This window comes from Nuphar pumila, chromosome 7, assembly GCF_984573655.1.
Source record: "Nuphar pumila chromosome 7, dmNupPumi1.hap1.1, whole genome shotgun sequence".
NCBI classification, from domain to species: Eukaryota; Viridiplantae; Streptophyta; class Magnoliopsida; order Nymphaeales; family Nymphaeaceae; genus Nuphar; species Nuphar pumila.
In genome coordinates this window covers 93,892,326-93,901,688 of record NC_143255.1, presented here as the reverse complement: position 1 = coordinate 93,901,688, position 9,363 = coordinate 93,892,326, and positions in this window count along the sequence as shown.

The window sequence follows — 9,363 nt, the reverse complement described above, 5'->3', positions numbered from 1 at the left end:
GGCGGATCTGGAGTCAACTGCATCATACATGAGCAAAATGATAACAAACGAACAGCTAATGGTGACAAAAGGGTTAATCTCTAGTCAACCACATCATACATTAGCAAAATGATAACAAACTGAGGTAACGGTGCCAAAAGGGTTGATCTCTAGTCAACCACGTCATACATGAGCAAAATGATGACAGGCTAATAGCTAAAGGTGCCAAAAGGGTTGATCTCTAGTCAACCACATCACAAGCTGCACTAAAGGATCACTGTAACTAAAGTTTGACTGTGTTTAAAGCATGTTTTACTAACCTGAGGTATAAGTTCAAATAGAAATTAGATAGTTTAATCTGGTTACTGAAAACGATGGCAAACATACAGAAATCTAAGAGCTAAATTGATGACAATAAGTTCAGAAATTTATTTGAAAAGAAAAACAGCAAATTAATTTGTGAATACCGATGCAATAAAGTACGCCAATCGCTAGTGTTGAAGCCACCTTCCTTTTTTGCGTGTTTTGCAGTTCTATATTCGATCTAATGTGATGGATGGAACTTCCAATCCTTGCATTGAAATCCTCATATTGGGCAGCTATCTCCATCATTGTGTCTGCAAGTTTATCAGCCTCTTGCTTGTTTCCTTCCTTGCCCAATGCATCAATTAGTGGTATAAAAGCCGCCGGATCAAATACATAACCTCTATCAACCATCTTTTTTATTGTCAAATGTGAATCATCTTACTTATTTGCCTCACATGACCCCGATCAAGCTAGTGTATGAGAATCCTTCAAGGCTATAACCTCCCTGATGCAGAGCATCCAGAGGTTCAGAGTTCAGAAGTGAAGTTGGATCCCAATCCAACTCTCTAGACCCGATCCGAGCATCGATACCCGAGGCGATCCACCCACTTGCAAGACGTCCCTTGTCTTAGTGGATCTGCAATTTAGTCGATGCGCGCCTTGATCCTTCGCTTGATTCCATTACGCTCTTCATGGAATCATATTTTGGACATTTTGTCGACAACCTTTATTTTATGTAACTTTATTTTATTTTTTAGGTGTCGAATTCTACGGATCCGGATAGTTCTAGTGCTCTGTAGGATTGTTTTGCGGTCATAGAGGGTGTATAGGGTCTACAGGTAGATTTTTTTATTTTAATTTTTTTCTGCATTTTATTCTTAATGCATTTCTTTTTTTGTTGGATCCAAATTATCGAACATTTGGATCGTCTCGAGATCCAAACCCATATGGGATCCAACCATAGATGGCGCCACCTTGGTTGGACATCTATAACCCTCATTTGAAATTACTTTGACCATAGAGGGTCAAAAAAAGTTGTTGGAGGGTAATAATGCTCCTTTTCAAATGGAGATCTCTAAGTGGTCAAGTAGGCGACAACCTTAGAAGAAGGCCTCCCTCTCTTGTGTGTGATTGGGGCTAGGGAGCGGCCTAATGATGGCGACCTCCTTGAGGGCTTAAGACCCTCATGAAGGTCGACCATGGGGGTGGTTGGTTTGTTTTGAGAAAAAAAAGGGGAAGAAGCTGGAAGTTTCTTTGGGAAAGAGAAAATCGGGTTTGAGATGAATCCCCTTGTGGGCGTGAAGATCGACTAGTGGCTGGCTGTGGCTGCTCTAGTTTGTGGGTGCTGGAATTTGGAGAGGCTAACAATGGGTTGATGCTCAAGGAAATCAGACGGTGTCTATCGTTGCCCAACAACACTCCTTCTTGGCCTTCACAAGGCTATGGTGTTTGATTTCCTCGTCACTCTTCTTGTTGATTGCTAATATCACTGCTTGATGAATGAAATCTGCCAAAGTTTGTTGTTGTTATCTGAATGCATGCATGTGGTGTGTGAGTTACTGAGTGAGACTCTTGTTCGTGTTTTGTGGCTGAACCTATCAAAATTTGTTATTTCAATTTCCTGTAAAAAAAAATCAAATTCCCGAATCCTGAGTTGTTAGAGACAACCCCAAAGAATCGACCGTATCTGTCTAGATACTGATCAGATTCTGGTGTTCTTAGGCTTCCTAGAAAGCCAAGACATAAACCTTCAACTTTACTGTTGAGGCTGCGACATGATTCAGTCGATAGGGTCCCAAAAATTCCCTGTCAAGTCATCGGTTGAATAGAGCCTGTCAGCTCCTGTCTTGTCCAGAACATTGTGAATAGTGTTCTATATTTTTGGGATTTTTCCTGACTCTCTCTATGAAATTTTGATTTGTTTGATTATGTGAAAAGCTAAGACATAACTCTAAAACTTTCATGTTCATCGTTGTGGCTGAATCTTTGCCAAAGGGTCTCAAAATTATCCATCTTTCTGCTGTTGTCGAAAAGTTGGGAATTTAATATCCTTTGTTAATATCCTGAATTAGAATTTTGAGATTTCTGATTTCCTGATATTTCCTGCATGACTTGTGAATTTGGAATTTAAATTAGTTAGCTAAAATATTGTTGAACTTAATTCCTCTTTTGAGTTTCATTTGATTGGTACTTCTGCAAGTCTGAAACTCACGTTGATATAAATGCATGTTACGAGCCCTAGATTATAACTTATATCAAGTATCATATACTGTTTCAAAAGTTCAAAAATCCGTAGAGGAACATAGAAAACTTAAAAAAATCAAAATTATAGCTCGTTAGAAAGGTCTGGATCTGATTTACGATAGTTCTGTTGGGAGTTTTCGTAAACTCCACCGTTTAAGGAGTCGATAGCCTCTTCGAACAGGCTGTCCACCAAACCCGGAGAGTCTGTCATAGATTTGACTACCAGTCTCAGTTTCGAGTCTGTGGAGCAGACATTTTTGATCTGAATCTGGTGATTTTTGATTTTTTGGAAAGGCGTGTGAGTCGCGCACAACTTTCTTTTAGACCGCTTCTGTCTAAACAGAGTGCACGGGTCCCAAAGACTCTATTTTCTAGAGTTCTATTCAGACTCACTCCCATGAAACGCTTCCGTACGTATCGAGATCCATTTGAACCTTGGATAGTGGATCGATACTTATTGAGTCTACATCATTTTTTGTATCAAAGCGAGGATTGCCGGATTTCTCAATCCGAAATAATTCTTGATGTTGTAGGAAGTCAAATTTTTTTGAGGTACCATTCACCATGTCGAGTTGAATGGACGGTCGGGGTCAAAATGACCTTAATAGAGGAAGAGATGATCGTGATTAGCGTTACGAAGTTCGAGATCTTCAAAGGTGACTCACCGAAGCTAGGTGCCAAATTGAAGAATTAACTCATCAACTGGCCGAAAGCGGGAGAATACAAGAATGACGAGCGAAGCGAAGTCCATGTTTTTTCTGAGGAACACGTGAGACCCAATCTTTCGATACTGACGATGACTTTGAGTCAAATCGTCATAGCCCAAAAAGAAGAGATAACTTCCAACCGCGGAGATCACATTGGGATTCTGGTCTCTATTTTGAAATCCAAAAATTCAAGAGAATTGGAACTCCCGAAGAGTTCTTAGATTGGATTAGCGAAGTTCGTGAAATCCTAGAGTTCAAAGAAGTTTCATAAGATTGTCATGTGGGATTGATATCCCTCAAATTGAAGGGTCAAGCTACAGCCTAGTGGCGACAACTCAAGCAAACACACAAGCATCAGGGTCGTACCCCGATTGAGCGTTGGGAGCACATGGAGTAGAAGCTTCGTGCTTAATTCCTGCTATTGAACAATTACCGAAAAATATATCAAAAATATCAAAGTCTGAAAGAAGGAACCAGATCGGTGGATCAGTACAACGAAGATTTTCATGATCTTGTTGCACAGAATGACATCCGTGAAAGTGAGAAGCAATTAGTCTTGAAGTATACTGTAGGTCTGAACTTTCAATTACAAGATATGTTGAATTTTGTTGAGTGTTGGACGGTGTCCAAGGTACATCAAAAGGCAAGTCAATGGGAGAGGTTCACCCAGAGAAAGATCTTGGCTAAGCCTAGTCCTGTGACTAGACCAGCAGCGTGGGCCCCTATTGTCCCCAATGCGAAAGTTGCCCCACCCTATCATCACCCTAATACGTCAAACCTACGTAGAGTTACGAGCCAGAATGACTCAGTAGGAAATCAGGCTAGGACCTCTAGTTCGAGCTCCACCATCAAGTGCTATACTTGTAAAAAACCTAGTCATAAGTCCACAGAATGTCGTGGCAAAGCCTTATTCGTCGATGAGTCTCATGAGAAAGAGGATGCTCAATTCAATCCCGAATTCGATCCCACTTATGATCCGAAGATTGAATCCTTTGAAGAAGAACTGGAAGAGGAATGCATGGAGGAGGAGGTGTTGCTACCTGATAGAGGTGAAGCCCTCGTCTGTAGACGAATTTTTTTAGCCCCGCGTCAGGAAACAAATGACTGTTGGCTATGAACTCACATCTTTAAGTCTGCTTGTACCATCAATGAAAAAGTGTGTTGAATCATCATTAACTTCGGTTGTTGTGAAAATGTGATATCGGTTGAAGCCATGACCAAATTAGGCTTGAGTTGCTGGACGCACCCCCGTCTGTATCAGATGTCATGGCTCCAAAAAAGCATTGATATTTGTGTCGACCGACAATGCTTGGTCAAAATTTCTATTGAGAACATTTATTTTGATCAAGTTTGGTGCGATGTGCTACTTATGGATGCGAGCCATCTCATTCTCGGAAGGCCTTGGCAGCATGATCGTTCAATTATCCATAATGGTCAATCTAACTCCTACTCATTCATATTCGAAGGACGAAAGTTTTATTTGAAGCTGTCCAAGGATTTACCACCTTTGTCTTCTTCATCTTCATCTGCATTGTCATCTCGTACTCTATCTACCACCCAAATATCCCACCCCACTTCATCCAAGCCTACTGCATCGAATGTTAAGCTTTTAAGTGCTTTTATTGCCAGACATGAGCTCAAAGAGGCTTTCAGTCAATCAAGCATGTGTTACTTTCTGTTCTTTGTTGATTCTGGTTCATCACCTGGTGAGCCTAGTCCTGTTGTTGTAGATTATAGAGTCAAACCCCTGTTAGAAGAATTTCGTGAAGTCTTTTTCGATGAATTATGATCATGCATGTATTTTAGCATTTTATAATATTAATTCATGCATGATTTGATGAATAATAGTATTAAATCTCCATATTTATCATTAGTTTTGAGAAAACACATGAAAAAGATAAATATTGAAAAAAAGCATAAATTGCAAGTTAATTTGGTGAATTAGGTCGTTTAGGAATTAGTTAGAAATATTTTATTTAGGATATTAGACTTCTAGGAAGTTTAGTAGTTAGTGTAGGTTTTTAGAAGTTTTTTTTAGAAAACATTTCTTTTGAAAACCTCTTTTTGGAATTTTTGCAGAATAGTAGGAGTAAGTTTTAAAAAGAGCAAAACCCCTTTCTCTCTTTAAAAACCCTATGTAGGGTTTGAGAGAGGGGTCCTCCATTGCCTATACGTTTCCCTTCTCTTCTTCTCAACCCTTTTTTTCTCCTCTCTGATCTTCTTCTTTCCTCCTTCCTCACCGGAGATCCTACTCTTCTCAAGGGATGGCGCAGTGGCAAGGGAGAGGCCATTCTCTCCTCAACCCAAACCGGGGTAAGCACTTCTTCTTTTCTTCTTCTCTCCTTCTTTCCCTCTCTCTTTCACGTAGTGTAGGTTAATCCATTTGTTTTTGGTGTGATTGATTTTAGAAAACAAAAAAAAAATGTCTGTCATCAAATGATTTATGCGTATTTTGATTTTTTCTACATTTCATTTTTAGTTTGTTTCAATTATTTTGATTCATTAGTTGTTCATTTACTTTGTTTCAACAATTTGATTTGTGTTCATTCTGCATTTCACTCATTGCATCTGTTTTTTTTTCTGTTTCATTACCTGCATTGACGTTCATTCATGTGCATCTGCAACGAGTTGCTCAGCTACTGAGCACCACGATTTGCAGAGAAATACAGATCTGATCTACTGAGAAGATATTTTATGCAACCGATTCCTTGTGAAAATTTGGATCTGTGGAAATCGTGTGCATTTATCATGGAAATCACCAGCTGAAGCAGTCGTGAAAACCAGCGCCTGAACTGGTTCACAGAGGCATTCATCCTCATCGGCCGGAAGTTCCTCTGTCTCCGGCTGGATTCCTTGCTTCTACCGGCCAGAATGCTTGATCGAACAAACATTTTTGGTTTGCCCTGAATCCTTTTCTAGCGGCATTCCCCAATCTGGCTGGAGTCCTCAGTGCTATGTTTTTTTTTGGTTGCCATGAACTACAGTGCACGCAGAACCACTGGAGGTCCACCTCACTGGCAGTTTCTCTGCTGCTCTCTGGTACCTTACCCTCTCTCTAAGCCATCGTGAAAGTGATGGGTTTCCCATGTTTGCCATGAAAAATGAATTTCACAGTTTGCCTTGAAAAATGAATGTCACGGTTTGCTTTTGAAAAAAAAAAAAAGGGGTTTCACAGTTTATTGTTTTAAAAATCAATTTCACGGATGGGTTGTTTTAAATTGAGTCTCACAACATATCATGTCATTTTAGGCATACTATTTCATTTTTAAGCATATCATTGCATTATAGAAGTCGCAAGTCATTTAGTATAGTATTTTTTTTTGTCATGTATACTTTGCATTTAGTTCATTTAGCATTTTGGTTTATTTCCACTTTTATAGTGTAGTGCCAGTTGTTGTTTTTGTGCTGCTTTGTGTATTCGTGTTTCACAGGATAACGTGGAGTGAAGGTAAGCGAGAAAGATATATGGTGGAGCATATCTGACATGAGACACGAGTGTAGAAGACACTTTTGCTTTTCTTTTAGAATTAGGAGTTTAATTTTTATTCAATTTTTGGGTTTGTAATAAAACCATTTTTTTTTTACCCTCTACGTAGGGCAAACATTTGATGTAATAGTTAATTAGATTTACTTTTCTCTTATATTTTCATTGTGGCAATAAAGAAATAGTTTAGCTTGTGTGTTTGAATACAAGTATTTCCCGTTCCCTGAGATCGACCTGGACTCCACCACTCGTGCGAGCCAGTTTTTATATTTTTGGTGTCTGGCTTTCACTAGATTTTCATTAAAAATATTGTTTTGAAAAGGGTTTTCCTAAAATTAACACCAAATTACCTAATGGATTACCCCTCTGCGGAAAGTCCAACATCATATAGACTTCCATCCAAGGTCAGTGTTACCACATGCCCTGCATTACCGCATGAGTTCTATGGAGTATGAAGAACTTTATAGACAAGTTGAAGAATTATTGACTAAGGGTCACATTCGTGAGAGTCTTAGTCCCTGCGCGTTTCCTGCTCTTATTGTGCCAAAGAAAAATGAGACATGGCGAATGTGGATTGATAGTCGAGCTATCAACAAAATAATCGTCAAGTATATGTTCCTCATTCTAAGATTGGATGATTTGTTGGACCAACTGACTGGTTCAAAAATATTCTCCAAATTAGATCTGCGTAGTGGATATCGTCAAATACGAGTTGGACCTGAAGATGAATGGAAAACCGTATTTAAAACTCGTGATGGACTCTATGAATGACTCATGATGTCATTTAGATTATCCAATACTCCATCTACCTTCATGAGAATCATGAATCAAAATTTCTGACCTTACATCATCAAATTTTTGGACATTTATTTCGATGATATTCTCATTTACAGTCAAACTGAGCCCGAATATACGAAACACTTATATTTAGTATTCTACATCCTTAAACGAGAGCAATTTTATGCATCCATAGATAAGTGTGTCTTCTTGGCCACTGAAGTTTTGTTTCTCGATTATGTGGTGTCAACTTTGGGTATATCTGTTGACCCTTCGAAGGTCGAGTCGATTCGAGATTGGCCTGTGCCAACTTTTATCACTATCGTTCGCAGTTTTCATGGATTAGCTTCCTTCTATACGAGGTTTATCCCACATTTTAGCAGCATAGCTGCGCCATTGACTGATTGTATCAATGAAAAGACCTTTCAATAGAATCCGAAAGCTCAACAATCTTTTGAGCATTTAAAATTCTATGTTTGTGTTATGCCCAACCATTTTATTTCGGTGTGCCAGGACACGAGATACTATGGTGTATCCCATTCTCTCAATTTTTTTTTGTCATTTTATGGTTAACGAATTCCCCGCCGCCATCAAATTGAAAAATTTTGATTTCTTTCTCAAATTGTGTCTTAACCATCTTTCTAAAATCACCAAAGTAATTCATAAAATCTAACTTTTTTTAAGTGGATAAATCCAAGAAAATTGAGAGTGATCATCTATCAAAATGGCATAGTATTGAAAACCTTGGTTTGATCTTATGGGTGCAGAGCCCCATAGATCACAATGAATCTTATTAAAAGCATGTTTACAAATAAAATCAGATTCTATGAATGGAAGTTTACACACCTTGGTTATGACACAACTTGGGCAAATACTTTACACTTATTGGAGAAACTAGAACTATTAGTTATCAATTTATTTATTTTTCAAAAAAATTGACGATGTCCATGTGGGAGTGACCGAGCCTTTGGTGCCAAAGATCATCACTGACAATCCGAAACCGAGTAGAGAAAAATGCCTCTTGAGATCTTGGTTTCAATACATACAAGTCCCCGCTCCTACAACCCTTGGTGATCACTGTTTGTGTGTTCCTGTCCTTTATAAAAAAACCTTCAACAAAAAATTCAACAATTAGTGGTTGTTCTTCTATCAACTGACTGATTGAAATCAAAACTCTTTTTATTTTTGGAACTACCAACACATTTTCTAAGTGTAATTCCTTTTTGTCAAGTTTAATATATGTTGAACTAATGTGGGATATCACCAATTTATTACCATTTTCGATCATGATTTGCTCTGGTCTCTCATATTCAACAAGATTTTGGAGTTTACCTAGATCCGATGTCATGTGACATGACGTACTAGTATCAGGGAACCATGCATGATCTTCTTGATTGTCAAAGATGCCCATGACTGCCAGAGCTTACGTCTTCTGCATGGTAAGTTTGGTTGAACCTGTGCCAACATTTAAGTGCAGTATGATTGGGCTTGAAACAAAATCTGACAAATAGCATCCTTCTCCTTTTGAGATCCTTTGTATGCTCCATGTGATTGATTGTTACCAAAGTGTTTAGCTTGTTAATGAGATCTTTCCGAAATATTAGTTTTGTTGGAAGTGTCACCTTGGCGGGAGGCTTGTTGCCCGAATGGAGCAAATCCTCTTTCCCTCGAAGAGAACCTTTTGTTTGGTCCTCATTTTCATTGTTGCTACACAAAGAAGCCAACATTGTTGTTTGTTGCCTCTGGGTTCTCGATTACAACATGGAAGTTCCTAGAGGGATAATCTCCCTATATGATGGAGTGGGTGTCTTCAGCATAGCAGTGACAAATGACTTATAACTTGATCCGAGTCCATTCAGGAGATTG